Raw genomic sequence first — 15,584 nt, 5'->3', positions numbered from 1 at the left:
TCTTCTGTCCAACGGAGGGTTGACTACCACTAGCCTCCTCCTCCTGGTTCCCCTCCACATCCCTTTCCACGTGCCCCTGCTGGTTCCCCTCCGCATCCCTCTCCACGTTCCCTTCCTCGTTCAAGTACTGGTTTGGATCCTCGTTCCCCTCTTCTTCATTCCAGTACTGGCTGCTTCCCTCCGCGATTGTATCGTACAATATCTGTTCCTCATCGCGGTCAGCCATCTGTTGATACAAGAAACATCTGCTAAGTCACGAGACATTTATGTTTTAACAATCTAAGTCATGTATGCTAAGTGTAAATGTCGTACATTAGAACCCTACACAAACTTACGTGCTAAGTCTAATTACAAATCGTGATATAAGCTAAGTCTAGGTGACGTATATTATACAACCCTAGCTAGTAAATAATTATATACTAAGTCTAATTACAAATAAAGTAATCTTATATATATATTCAAATAATATTACATGCTAAGACTAAAATAGTCATGTATGCTAAGTGTTTCGTGCATATATGCTAAGTCTAATTAAGACAACAATAGTCAATTGCTACTTGTCGCACCATTTCCGTAGTAAATAATTATATACTAAGTCTAATCTCAAATAAAGTAATCTTATATTAAAACTCAAATAATATTACATGCTAAGACTAAAATAGTCATGTCCGCTAAGTGTTTCGTGCGTATATGCTAAGTGTAATTAAGACTACAATAGTCAATTGCTACTTGTCGCACCACTTCCGTAGTCAATAATTATATACTAAGTCTAATTACAAATAAAGTAATCTTATATATATATTCAAATAATATTACATGCTAAGACTAAAATAGTCATGTATGCTAAGTGTTTCGTGCGTATATGCTAAGTCTAATTAAGACTACAATAGTCAATTGCTACTTGTCGCACCACTTCCGTAGTCAATAATTATATACTAAGTCTAATTACAAATAAAGTAATCTTATATATATATTCAAATAATATTACATGCTAAGACTAAAATAGTCATGTATGCTAAGTGTTTCGTGCGTATATGCTAAGTCTAATTAAGACTACAATAGTCAATTGCTACTTGTCGCACCACTTCCGTAGTCAATAATTATATACTAAGTCTAATTACAAATAAAGTAATCTTATATATATATTCAAATAATATTACATGCTAAGACTAAAATAGTCATGTATGCTAAGTGTTTCGTGCGTATATGCTAAGTCTAATTAAGACTACAATAGTCAATTGCTACTTGTCGCACCACTTCCGTAGTCAATAATTATATACTAAGTCTAATTACAAATAAAGTAATCTAATATATATATTCAAATAATATTACATGCTAAGACTAAAATAGTCATGTATGCTAAGTGTTTCGTGCGTATATGCTAAGTCTAATTAAGACTACAATAGTCAATTGCTACTTGTCGCACCACTTCCGTAGTCAATAATTACATACTAAGTCTAATTACAAATAAAGTAATCTTATATTAAAACTCAAATAATATTAGAACACTACACAATCTTATATGATAAGTCTAATTACAGGTCTAATAATCTTAATTAATTGCATTACAAATATAACAATCATTTATATTATTACGTCACTTGCCTGCTCCAATTCCTTCTAGGGCTAGCTCTTCCACTCAGGCTTGACGGACGACTCCGACAACACGTCTTTTCTGCAAGATACAAAAAGATGTATATAGTCAATTGCGAAGTAACATATACATATATATATATATACATATATATATATATACATATATATATATATACATATATATATATATATATATTGCATTTCACGTTAACGTTCGTCCTCGTTCGTTCGCTCGTTCACGTTCCCTAGCTCGTTCACGTTCGTTCCCTCGTTCTCACTTGTCTTCGTTCGATCGTTCTCGTTATCGCTCTCGTTCGTTCGATCGTTCTCGTTCTCGTTCACGTTCTCGCGGCAACATACATTGACGTGTTCGTTCTCGCTCTCGTTCGTTCGATCGTTCTCGTTCTCGTTCACGTTCTCACGGCAACGTACGTTGACGTGTTCGTTCTCGCTTCTCGTTCGTTCGATCGTTCTCGTTCTCGTTCGTTAATGGCGGTGTGGCGGCATCGGGGCGGCGGTTGCCGGCGTGGCGACGGCGGCGGCGTGGCGACGGCGTGGCGACGGCGGCGTGGCGACGGCGGCGGCGTGGTGACGGCGTGGCGACGGTGGCGTGGCGACGGCGGCGGCGGCGGCGTGGCGTTGCGGGGCCGTGGCGGCGGCGGCGTGGCGTGGCGGCGGCGACGGAGAGAGACGGAGAGAGATCGAGCTGAGATCGGAGAGATCGAGAGATAAAGGGAGATCTGGCGGCGGCGGCTCTCACCCCAGAGATGCGGCGGCAGCGGAGGAGGCGGAGGCGGCGGCGAGGACGACGAGCTCGAGACGACGGCGAGATACGGCGGCGTCGGCGCGGGGATTTGCCCTAGGCAGTGGCGGCGAAGGAGAGAGGCCGAGAGAGATCGATCGGCCGAAAACGTTTAAGTGTTGGTGAAGAAGACGAGGGCGCACCGGGAATATATATACCCCCGGATCTTTACTCCCGGTTGTTCTCAACAACCGGGACTAAAGATATCTTTAGTCCCGGTTGTTGAGAACAACCGGGAGTAAAGAAAAGATATTTACTCCTGGTTGTTGAGAACAACCGGGAGTAAAGATATCTTTAGTCCCGGTTGTTCTCAACAACCGGGAGTAAATATCTTTTCCCGCTATTTCGAAATTCTTTTTAAACCCGGTTAGGGTTAAGAACCGGGACTAAAGATTATAGCACTGCATATGATTTTCGCTTACATATGTGTTTATAAAATAGAAGTTAATGCATTAACATTATTTAAAGTACTAAAGATTAATGACAATTACTTCGAAAAATTATTTTTGTCTGTAATAAATTAAGTGGATAAATCGTAATAAGCAAATATATGACTTATAATTAATAAAAATTCCAATATATATATATATACTTAGCATATATATGAATGATATTATTATATTGGTAAAAACTCTAATTAAGATATGTATGTACATACTGCATGATTTAAAATTAATAAAAATTGTAATCATCATATATACTTAGCGTAGGAATTATATTAAATTAAATGCTAAAAACTCTAATTAACATATGTAAATGCCACATGCATGATTTAAACCTTTTAAAAATTCGAATAGTCATATATAAGTAGCATATGAAAGATAGTAAATTAAATTGTGAAAAACTCTAATATATGAATGATAGTTTTAAAAATATATTAAATTTAATACTTTTAAAAATTCTCCAGTCAATTATAATTAGCATATGAATGATAGTAAATTAAATGTTAAAAACTCTAATTAACATATAAAATTGCCACTTGCGTGATTTAAAACTTTTAAAAATCCTCTAGTCAATTATAATTAGCATATGAATGCTAGTAAATTAAATGTTAAAAACTCTAATTAACGTACATATGAAATTGCCACCTGTGTGATTTAAAACTTTTAAAAATTGTAAGTATCACATATAACTAGCATATACATGATTTGAACTTGTTGAAACCTCTAATAATCGTGCGTAATTAACATATGCCATACATCAATTGATTTATATGGATAATCAATACATCCAAAATAGTTTACATCGTGTACACAATAATTACGGCATTACATCGGCGGTGACGGTTGACCGCACGTACTTTCTCCTCACTATTGTTCCCTCCTTGTGATCGCTGCGTGAGTAAGGGGTGTCTTCATTTGATAGGAGGATGCTAGGGTCAATCGTCACCGTGAAAGGGGGTTGCCCATCCAACTGATCGTAATCCTCGTCAGTCTTGTCCTCAACTCCGACGATTTTTCTTTTGCCTGGGAGAACCACTTGACGCTTAGGCTCATCAGGCCCTCTGCCCTTCTTTCCTTTGCTAGACATGTCCTTCACGAAAAAGACTTGCGTTACATCATTGGCAAGGACAAAAGGTTCGTCCGAGTATCCAACCTTGTTAAGGTCAACAGTTGTCATCCCACTGTCATCAATCATTACGCCTCCACCAGTCAACCTAACCCATTGGCACCGGAACAGAGGAACCTTGAGAGGACCATAGTCAAGTTCCCATATGTCCTCGATGGCACCGTAATACGTGGCAGTTGTTCCATCGTGTCCCATGGCATCGACACGAACAGCGCTGTTTTGGTTCGTGCTCTTCATGTCTTGGGCTCTCGTGTAGAATGTGTACCCATTGATCTCATATCCCTGGAATGTCGCGATCGACCCAGACGGTCCCCTCGCCAGGAAGGCAAGTTGTTGGTTGATCGACTCGTTACCCATGAGATGTTGTCGTAGCCACGCGGGGAAAGTATCAATGTGATGCCGTGTAATCCATACATCGGACTTACCGATGTTCCTGGCGCGAACTAGAGCCAAGTGCTCCTCGATGTAAGGAGCTACCAATGAAGAGTGTTGCAGAACAGTGAAATGGGCTTTACGGAATAAATTGTTGTCTACCGTCATAATTGCTTTCCTTCCGAGAGTTCCCTTTCCCCGTAGTCTCCCTTCATGGCGTGATTCCGGTACCCCGATTGGGCGAAGGTCTTCGATAAATTCTACGCAAAATTCGATGACCTCCTCTGTTCCATAACCCTTGGCGATGCTTGCCTCTGGACGAGCACGGTTACGAACATACTTCTTCAGAACGCCCATGTACCTCTCGAAAGGAAACATGTTGTGTAGGTACATAGGCCCGAGAATACGGATCTCTTTCACAAGGTGACAAAGCAGATGTGTCATTATATTGAAAAATGAAGGTGGAAATATCAACTCAAAACTGACGAGACATTGCACCACTTCATTCTGAAGGGCATCTAATCTATCCGGATCGATGACCTTCTGCGAAATTGCGTTCATGAATGCACATAGCTTTGTTATTGTTGCCCGGACATTGTCTGGAAGGATACCCCTTATTACAACTGGTAGCAGTTGTGTCATCAACACGTGACAGTCATGAGACTTTAGGTTTGTGAACTTCTTCTCCTTCGTGCTTATTATTCGCTTGATATTCGTGGAGTATCCAGACGGTACCTTTATGCTCTCCAAGCATTCAAACATACTTTCCTTCTCTGCCTTGCTAAGAGTGTAGCTGGCTGGACTCAAGTAATGGCTTCCTTTCTCCTTTGGTTCCGGGTGAAGGTCGCCGCGTTGTTCCATATGCTTCAGATCATTACGTGCTTCCAGTGTATCTTTCGACTTTCCGTATACACCTAGGAAGCCAAGAAGGTTTACGCAAAGGTTCTTAGTGAGGTGCATCACGTCGATTGCGTGGCGTACGTCCAAGAATTCCCAATATGGTAACTCCCAAAATATAGAGTTCTTTTTCCACATCGCCGCGTGACCATCTTCGCTCTCTATATGCTGGCTTCCAGGCCCCTTTCCGAACACTACTTTAAGATCTTTAACCATAGCAAACACTGTTTTCCCGCTGCGATGTTTAGACTTCGTACGGTGGTCGGCCTTATGTTCGAAGTGCTTGCCTTTCTTCCGTACCGGGTGGTTTGCTGCAAGGAATCGACGATGACCCATGTATACAACCTTCCTACAGTGCTTAAGATACGTACTTTCTGTTTCATCCATACAGTGAGTGCAAGCCTTGTACCCCTTGTTGGACTGTCCGGATAGGTTGCTAAGTGCAGGCCAATCGTTGATGGTTACGAACAGCAGCGCTCGTAGGTTAAACTCCTCCTGTTTGTCCTCGTCCCACACGGGGACACCTTCCTTCTTCCACAACTGTTTAAGATCCTCGACCAGTGGTCTTAGGTACACGTCGATGTCGTTACCAGGTTGCTTGGGGCCTTGAATAATAATCGGCATCATTATGTACTTCCTCTTCATGCATAGCCAGGGGGGGAGGTTGTAGATACACATCGTAACGGGCCAAGTGCTATGGCCGCTGCTCATCTCTCCAAAAGGATTCATGCCATCCGTACTCAAACCAAACCGTATGTTTCGTGCGTCCTTTCCAAATTCTTTAAATTTTCTGTCGATGTTTCGCCACTGCGAACCATCGGCGGGGTGTCTCAGCATCCCGTCCTGTTGACGCTCTTCAGCGTGCCATCGCAACATTCTAGCATTCCCCTTGTTCCTGAACAAACGCCTTAGCCGTGGTATTATAGGGAAATACCACATCACCTTAGCAGGAATTCTCTTCTTTGTTAGCTGCCCGTCAACTTCTCCTGGATCGTCCCGTCTAATCTTGTATCGTAGTGCTTTGCAAACAGGGCATGCTTCTAGGTTCTCGTACTCCTCACCGCGATATAGGATACAATCGTTCGGACATGCGTGAATCTTATGAACTTCCAGTCCTAACGGGCAGACTATCTTCTTAGCCTCGTACGTTGTCTCGGGCAATTTGTTTCCCCCCGGAAGAATGTTCTTGACGAGTTTCAATAAATCGCCAAATGCCTTGTCACTAACCCCATTTTTTGCCTTCCATTGCAACAACTCCAGAGTGGTATCCAACTTTTTGTGCCCCTGCTCGCAACCTGGGTACAACGAAGTTCTGTGGTCCTCCAACATCTTGTCCAATTTATGGGCCTCCTTTTCACTTTCGCAGTCCTCCCTGGCGTCCTGCAACATTTGACCAAGATCATCCGCAACGTCGTTACCATCAGCAGCTATTTCCTCCTCGCCCGTTTGATTTCCTTCAAATCCAACAAATTGAGCAAAGTCCGGAATATTGTCGTCTTCCACTTCATCTTCTTCCATTTCAACACCTTGCTCTCCGTGGGATGTCCAACAATTATAGCTTGGCATGAACCCCGACTCAAACAAGTGGAAATGAATAGTCCTGGATGCAGAATACTCCTTCTGATTCTTACACTTATTGCATGGACAACAAATAAAACCCCTTTTCCTGTTAGCTTCGGCCACTCTCAAAAAATAGTGCACGCCGTCAATAAACTCTTTGGACCGCCGGTCAGCGTACATCCATTGCCGATCCATCTACATGAGTCAAAAAAACCGTACACAAATAATTATTCTTACAATAATGACAGTCATACAATAATTATAAGATATCTTTATTCATACAAAAATCATAAAATATTACACCAAATAATTCTTAAAAACTATTTGTTAAGTAATAAACTAATTTTAATGTGTTTTACTTCTTTTAATTTTCATTTTAGTTTGTTTTCTATTATTTAAGATTAACTTTCACTAGAGTTTTCCTTCTCAACTATTTTATAAAACCTTGTTTAGCAAATGAACTAAATTTCTATATATTCTTTCTTCCCCACACACATTTTCTCTCTCATCAACTTACAACTACATTTTGGAGACAAAAAAAGTGTGCAAAACATAGGTGCAAATGTAGTATGACAAAAAAAACATTGGAGGATGAAGTTGCAAACCTTTTAGGCACCTCCGATTTGTATGTAATCACCAAAATAAATTCAATAGAAATTTTGGCATGACCTCCCCTCTTTTTTGAAGAAATTTTGAAGCTTGCTCGGGCAGCTGGAGGAGGAAGAAGACATATATATAGGGGTGGGACTTTAGTCCCGGTTGGTAGCACCAACCGGGGCTAAAGATCACCGGGATCTTTAGTCCCGGTTGGTATTACCAACCGGGACTAAAGTTACCATCTTTAGTCCCGGTTGGTGTTATCAACCGGGACTAAAGATACCGGGAGGGCCTGACAGACCCTGACAGCATTCGAACCGGGACTAAAGATCATCTTTAGTCCCGGTTGGTAACACAAACCGGGACTAAAGATCAAATATGCCCGTTGCCCTTTTGAACCGGGACTAAAGAACATCTTTAGCCCCGGTTTTTATTGCATCCGGGACTACTGTGGAAATCGGCCGACCGACGAAAGATGGTTTCTCCACCAGTGTTCTCAGCATGGAGATTCCACTGGCAACCTCTTCGTCGCCGGCCAGTAAGCATATCTCCGTAACGAAGTGCCACAGGATGGCACTTGACACAAAATCCAAATGTTGGATTGCACTAATCCGAAGTGCGTCTTGAGCTGCACTTCCTCCAGAGGAACGAGGCTGACCTGCAGCTTCATCTTCACTTGACAAATCGAATCCGTTACGAGCCCACTGGCCATGAAAATTGGCAAAGTCCAAATCCTGTGGGGTACCTGAGGTGGTGGCTATGTCAAGCAGTTGGTCAAGCAGCACATTCTTCACCTCGGGGGAGACGAGAACATGTGTGGTGTAATCCCTGTCAATGCCGATTGAGCGCGCCATCTTCTCCAGGGAGCCAGCTTGGTTCTCCCGGTTGCATGTATTGATCATGTTGTACTGAGCCAGCATCCCCGACCATTCCATTATGTTCTGTCGACCTAGGAGCCTGACAGTGAAGAGCAACAGTGTTCGGAGGGTTCTAAACCGATCCCTATGCTTTAGATACGAAATGGTCATGTACGGCCAGTATGATGACTTGAACCACATGAAGATGGAGGACATCTCCAGCGCAACGGCGCCAGCGAGCAATATGTATGATATGGTAACATCAGTTCCATAATAGTTGTGGGTTGGCGTCCCCTCACTACGCCAGATCCTCACACCTCTGACGGGATACCTGTGACGGGCAAACGAATTGGTCAGTAGTGACCATTACCTTTGACGGGTTATACGGGATGCCGTCACCGGTGAGGCATCTGGCCGCGGCCCGTCACAGGTATCCCCTCACCTGTGACGGGCCGAAAGGAAAACCCGTCAGAGGTATACCAGTGACGAGTTTTTCTTCCAACCCGTCACTGGTATCCCCTCACCTGTGACGGGCCGATACATTAGAAGCCGTCAGAGGTGATGGGCCGCCACCTGTGACGGCTTTCATTTCTGGCCCGTCACAGGTGAGCGGATACCAGTGACGGGCCGTTGAATAGAAGCCCGTCAAAGGTATGAGCAATACCTTTGACGGGCTTTTTTTATCTAACCCGTTTGAGGTGTGTTGGCTCTATAAATACCCCCAAACTGCCAACTGCTTTCCATCCCGACCATTGTACTGTTCACAAATCGGTTGGGAGGGCAAGGGGGGCGATTTTTTGCTAAAATTCAAGGTAAAAAACACATTATTCTCCATTCATTCTCAACATATCGATCATCATTTATTTTTCTTCGTATGTTGTTGATTTCAGATGGATCGTAGATGGATGTACTATGCGCATCGTTCGTCTACCGAGTATAGAGAGGGGGTCACTGAATTTGTCACATTTGCGGATAATGACAGAAAAAGTAGGATGAGCATGCACATGTTGTGCCCATGTAGGGACTGTAAGAATGAACAGATGATCGAAGACAAGGATGAAGTGCATGCTCATTTGATAATGAATGGATTCATGAAGAAATATACCTGCTGGACCAAGCATGGAGAGCAAGAGGCGCCTGATGTCGCAGCTGAAGAAGTGTTGGATCAGGATGTAGAGAACACCGCCGCAGCTCGAGAAGGCATGTTCGTACCTTCTCCTTTAGGTGGAGAGACCATAGATTTGGACACTCAATGTCTATCTACAATGTTGCATGACATTGAAGACGCAGAGGACAACGACAGAGATTATGAGAAGTTTAGTAAGTTGGTGGAAGATTGCCAGATGCCGTTGTACGATGGATGCAAGTCGAAGCACAGCAAGTTGTCATGCGTGTTGGAACTCATGAAGCTTAAGGCTAGTAATGGCTGGTCAGACAAGAGTTTTACAGAACTCCTTGAGCTGTTAAAGGATCTGTTGCCAGAGGGGAACAATTTACCTCAGACGACATATGAAGCGAAGCAAGTATTATGTCCGTTGGGCCTGGAGGTCAGAAGAATTCATGCATGTCCGAACGACTGCATTTTGTATTACAAGGAATACGCTGACTTGGATGTCTGCCCTATCTGTGGGGCATCAAGATACAAACGAGCAAAGAGTGAAGGTGAAGGAAGTAAGTCAAAGAGGGGAGGCCCAGCAAAGGTGGTGTGGTATCTCCCAATTGCGGAGCGCATGAAGAGAATGTTTGCGAACAAGGAACAAGCTAAGCTTGTGCGCTGGCATGCCGAAGAACGGAAAGTCGATACTATGCTGAGGCACCCAGCAGATTCAGTACAGTGGAGGACAATCGATAGGATTTACCAGGAATTCTCAAATGACCCAAGAAACATGCGTTTCGCAATGTGTACGGACGGCATTAATCCTTTTGGTGATTTGAGCAGTCGTCACAGTACATGGCCAGTTCTGCTTGTTAACTATAACCTTCCTCCCTGGTTGTGTTTCAAAAGAAAGTACATTATGCTTGCCATGCTCATTCAAGGACCGAGACAACCTGGCAACGATATCGATGTGTTCCTTGAACCGATAATCGATGACTTCGAAAGGCTATGGAATGAGGGCACACGAACATGGGACGCATATGCACAAGAGTATTTCAACCTCCATGCGATGCTGTTTTGTACCATCAACGATTATCCGGCCCTTGGCAACCTTTCTGGCCAAACTGTGAAAGGGAAATGGGCGTGTTCGGAGTGTATGGAGGAAACAAGAAGCAAATGGTTGAAGCATTCACACAAGACGGTCTACATGGGTCACAGGAGATTTCTCCCAAGGTATCACCCGTATAGGAATATGAGAAAGAATTTCAATGGACACAGAGATACAGCCGGACCCCCGACAGAGCTAACAGGGACAGAGGTGCACAACTTAGTGATGGGAATAACCAACGAGTTTGGAAAAAAGAGGAAAGTTGGAAAGCGAAAAGAGAAGAGCACATCGAAGGAAAAAACAGAGGAGCATGTGGAAAAACAAAAGACAAAAGAGAGGAGCATGTGGAAAAAGAAGTCAATATTCTGGAGACTACCATACTGGAAGGATCTTGAAGTTCGCCACTGCATAGATTTGATGCATGTCGAGAAGAATGTATGCGAGAGTTTAATGGGATTACTACTTAACCCAGGTACTACAAAGGATGGTCTCAACGCCCGACGAGATCTGGAAGATATGGGTGTTCGGTCGGAGCTACATCCCATAACCACGGAATCCGGCAGGGTTTACCTTCCTCCAGCCTGCTACACTCTCTCGAAAGAAGAGAAGATTGATTTGCTAACATGTTTGAGTGGTATAAAGGTTCCATCTGGTTACTCATCAAGAATCAGTAGGCTCGTTTCACTGCAAGATCTTAAGTTGGTTGGAATGAAGTCGCATGATTGCCACGTTCTTATCACACAGCTGTTGCCCGTTGCAATAAGGAATATTTTGCCTCCTAAGGTGCGACACACGATCCAGCGGTTGTGTTCCTTCTTCCATGCAATCGGCCAGAAGATCATTGATCCCGAGGGACTAGATGAACTACAGGCAGAACTTGTGAGAACCCTATGTCATCTTGAGATGTACTTTCCTCCAACTTTCTTTGACATAATGGAACATCTTCCGGTGCACCTTGTGAGGCAAACAAAGTGCTGTGGTCCAGCATTCATGACGCAGATGTATCCTTGCGAAAGGTACCTGGGGATCCTTAAGGGTTATGTACGGAACCGTTCACACCCCGAGGGGAGTATCATCGAGAGTTACACCACCGAAGAGGCCATCGAATTTTGTGTGGACTACATGTCAGAAACATCTTCAATTGGATTACCACGATCTCATCACGAAGGGAGGCTTGACGGTGTTGGTACTGTTGGAAGAAAGACTATTAGGTTGGATCGTAAGGTGTACGATAAAGCTCATTTCACGGTACTACAGCATATGACTGAGGTGGTGCCGTACGTTGACGAACACCTTGCAGTTATCCGACAAGAGAACCCAGGCCGATCAGAGAGTTGGGTCAGGAATAAGCACATGTCTTCTTTCAACGAGTGGCTGAAGAACCGAATTGCCAGGTTGCAGAACTTGCCTAGTGAAACACTTCAGTGGTTGTCACAGGGTCCTGAATGGAGTGCCACCACCTGGCAAGGATATGACATAAATGGATACACCTTTCACACGGTCAAGCAAGACAGCAAATGCACAGTGCAGAACAGTGGGTTACGCATCGAGGCTGCTAGTGACGGTGGACGTCGTGATCAATACTATGGTAGAGTTGAGCAAATATTGGAGCTAGATTACTTGAAGTTCAAAGTCCCGTTGTTTCGTTGTCGATGGGTCGATCTTCGCAATGTAAAAGTTGACAATGAAGCTTTCACCACTGTCAACTTGGCTAACGACGCGTACAAGGATGAACCGTTCGTTCTCGCCAAACAAGTTGTTCAAGTGTTCTACATAGTTGACCCGTGTAACAAGAAACTACATGTTGTTCGTGAAGGGAAAAGGAGAATTGTTGGATTGGACAATATTGCAGACGAGGATGATTACAACCAGCACGTCCACGGCATAGGTCAAGAAATACCTCTAGAAGAGGAGGAGGAAGAAGATGAAGTTCAATATGCACGTGTCGACCATGAGGAAGGATTATTTTTGTAATTTATGTACGTAGTTTATGTCTACATGTCTGTTATCTGTATGACTCTAATATGTTCGCAATGATCAATAGTATATTGCTTATGAAATAGTCAAATAAAATAATTAAGTGAAACACCCACTAGAAGTGAAATAAAATAATTAAGCAAGTATTAGCATTGGAAATAATATAATTAAAGTAGTATAATAATGAAGTGCAATTACTACTGTTAGTGAAATAAAATAATTAAGTATAAAAAAATATGTAGTGTATGTGAAAATATGTTAAGGAAAATAAAAGAACTAAGTGAAATAAAATAAAATAAAATTGCTCTAGGCAAACTCACCTGTGACGGGCTCTATCTGTAGGGCCGTCACAGGTGACCTCACCTGTGACGGCCCAGAGTGCTGGGCCCGTCACAGGTGGTCTTACCTGTGACGGCTCCACGGTTGGCGCCCGTCACAGGTGACCTCACCTGTGACGGCCACATAGTTGGAGCCCGTCACAGGTGAGTTTGACTAGGGTTGACCTAGGGTTGGACATCTTCTAGATCGATCCAGATCCGGCGCCCACTCTCACTCACTCACTCTCTCGACCGCCGCCTCGCCTCTCTCGACCTCTCTGCCGCCCTCTACGCCCTCCTCTCCACCGCCGCCTCGACCTCTCCACCGACGCCGGCCTGCACCACCGCCGCCGCACTCACTCTCTCGACCGCCGCCATCCATCTCCACCGCCATCTCCACCGTCGCCGTCTCGACCTCTCCGCCGCCATCTCCGCCGCCATCCAGACCCTCCTCGCCGCCGCCCTCTCTGCCGCCATCTCCGCCCTCTCCGCCGCCCTCGCCGCCTCCTTCTCCACCGCCGCCTCCTCACTCACTCTCTCGACCGCCGCCGTCCTCTCCACCGACATCTCCACCGTCGCCGCCTCAACCTCTCCTCCGCCCTCTCCGCCGCCATCTCCGCTGCCCTCTCTGCCGCCATCTCTGCCGTCCTCTCCACCGCCCTCTCCGCCGCCGCCTCCACCGCCGCCCTCGCCGCCGGTCGTCCTCTCCGCCGTCCGTCCATCGACTTCCCCGACCTCCCCGACCCTGACCTCCCCGACGCCGGGATCCCCGACCACCGCCGACCGCCTCGACCTCTTCGCCACTGCCTCTCCGCCGCCGCCACCAGGATCCAGGACGACTACGGCCTGCGCCGCCGTCTCCAAGTACGCCGCTTCTCCAAGTATGCCGCCACCCTCCCCCATTCCTCCTTTTTTCCGATGGATGAATTGCATTGTTTAGATGAATGAAATGTGATTTGTTGTTTCGATTATTGGTGCTGCTGTATAGATGAATTAAATGTGATTTGTTGTCTGTGGATGTTTTGGATGAATGTAGGGGCTAGATTTTATATACATGATTTTGGTGCAGTGAATCTTAGCATCAATAGAGGATCTTAGCATGAATAGTATAATGCATTTTGTTTTCTATAATTCTTTGATAATTAAGGACCTTTATTAGGTGTAGGGTTTGAAATCTAGTTACAAGGGAAGAATTGATAGATTGGCCGCAGATTTAATGTAGTTCCGAGGTTATCAAACCATCACAGAATACAAAGTGCATGGGGAATTTTGGTGGATAGGCCAGTGTAGTCCATGGACGGAACCGACCTAGACACCAAAATTCTCCATGCATTTTGTTTTCTGTCATAATTTGATGATTAAGGAGGCTTTGCAGATTATCTAAACTTGTTGATTTATATACCCTTTTTGTCTATGAATAGGTCAATTGTATGAATTGTTGTTTATATACATGATTTATATACCCTTGCTGCTGCTGCCACAATGATTGTGGGCTGTTTTATTATCTAGACTTGCTTGAATTGAATGGATGAATTGCTGTTTACATGAAGTTAGTAGTACTGTCTCCATTTTTATCTACACCCCTGCTACTGCCCCTACACTTGTTCACTTGTTCCTTATTAAATGGCCAGTGTAGAGTGGTTATATACCTCTACACTTGTTCTTTTTTTATGCATAAGAACAGATTTTGTGCACTTGCTCTTTTTTTATGCATAAGAACAGATTTTCTGCACTTGCTCTTTTCTTCTGGATTGATAAATGGCCAGTGATGAATTGCTCAATAAGAACAGATTATCTACACTTGTTCATTTTTTTATCTATTCTTCTTTTTGCCCCTGTTGTGGCTCAATAAGTAATGAATTGCTCAATAAGAATAGTTTATCTGTACCCTTATTGTGGGCTGTTTTTTAAATTTGCATGATTGACTCAGTGGTTATATACCTCTACACTTGTTCTTTTGATGTTATGATTTCCTCTTTTTATCCCTTCATGCAAATGAATATAATTGATGCATATTTCTGAGCAAAACTGAGGCCATATCTTTCATAGTATACCCCGTATTACATGATTTTGGTGCAGTGAATCTTGAATGTGGATTTAAGTGCAACTGCTGCTGTCTATGTTTGCCCTTGCTGTCTATGTTTGCCCATGCTGCTGCCTATGGTTGCAACTGTTAGTTAAGTGCAACAGATTATCTACACTTGTTCATTTTTTTATCTATTCTTCTTTTTGCCCCTGTTGTGGCTCAATAAGTAATGAATTGCTCAATAAGAATAGTTTATCTGTACCCTTATTGTGGGCTGTTTTTTAAATTTGCATGATTGATTCAGTGGTTATATACCTCTACACTTGTTCTTTTTTTATGCATAAGAACAGATTTTCTGCACTTGTTCATTTTTTTATCTACAATAATATATGCATGATTTATATACCACTGCTGTTGTTGCCCCTGTACTTCTTGTTAAATGGCCAAGGATGAATTGCTTAATAACATTCTATATATACCTGTTCTTTTCTTTATGGATAAGAACAGATTATCTACACTTGTTGATTTATATACCCTTGCTGTCTATGTGAATTTCCCTCTGCTGTTGCTGTTTATGTGAATTTCCACCCTGCTGTTGCTGTTTATGTGAATCTCCCCTTGCTGTTGCTGCCCCTGTGGCATATATACCCCTACTGCTGTTATATGGCCCTGCTACTGCTCTTATTGCTGCTATTATATGGCCATGCTGTTGCTACTACTCTAATTTCCTGCACTTGCTCTTTTCCTTATGGATAAGAACAGATGAACTACACTTGTTCTATTTTATTGATAAGAACAGATGAACTACAC

Source organism: Oryza sativa, chromosome 4 (genome assembly GCF_034140825.1).
Source record: "Oryza sativa Japonica Group chromosome 4, ASM3414082v1".
NCBI classification, from domain to species: domain Eukaryota; kingdom Viridiplantae; phylum Streptophyta; class Magnoliopsida; order Poales; family Poaceae; genus Oryza; species Oryza sativa.
This window is presented reverse-complemented; position numbering follows the sequence as displayed.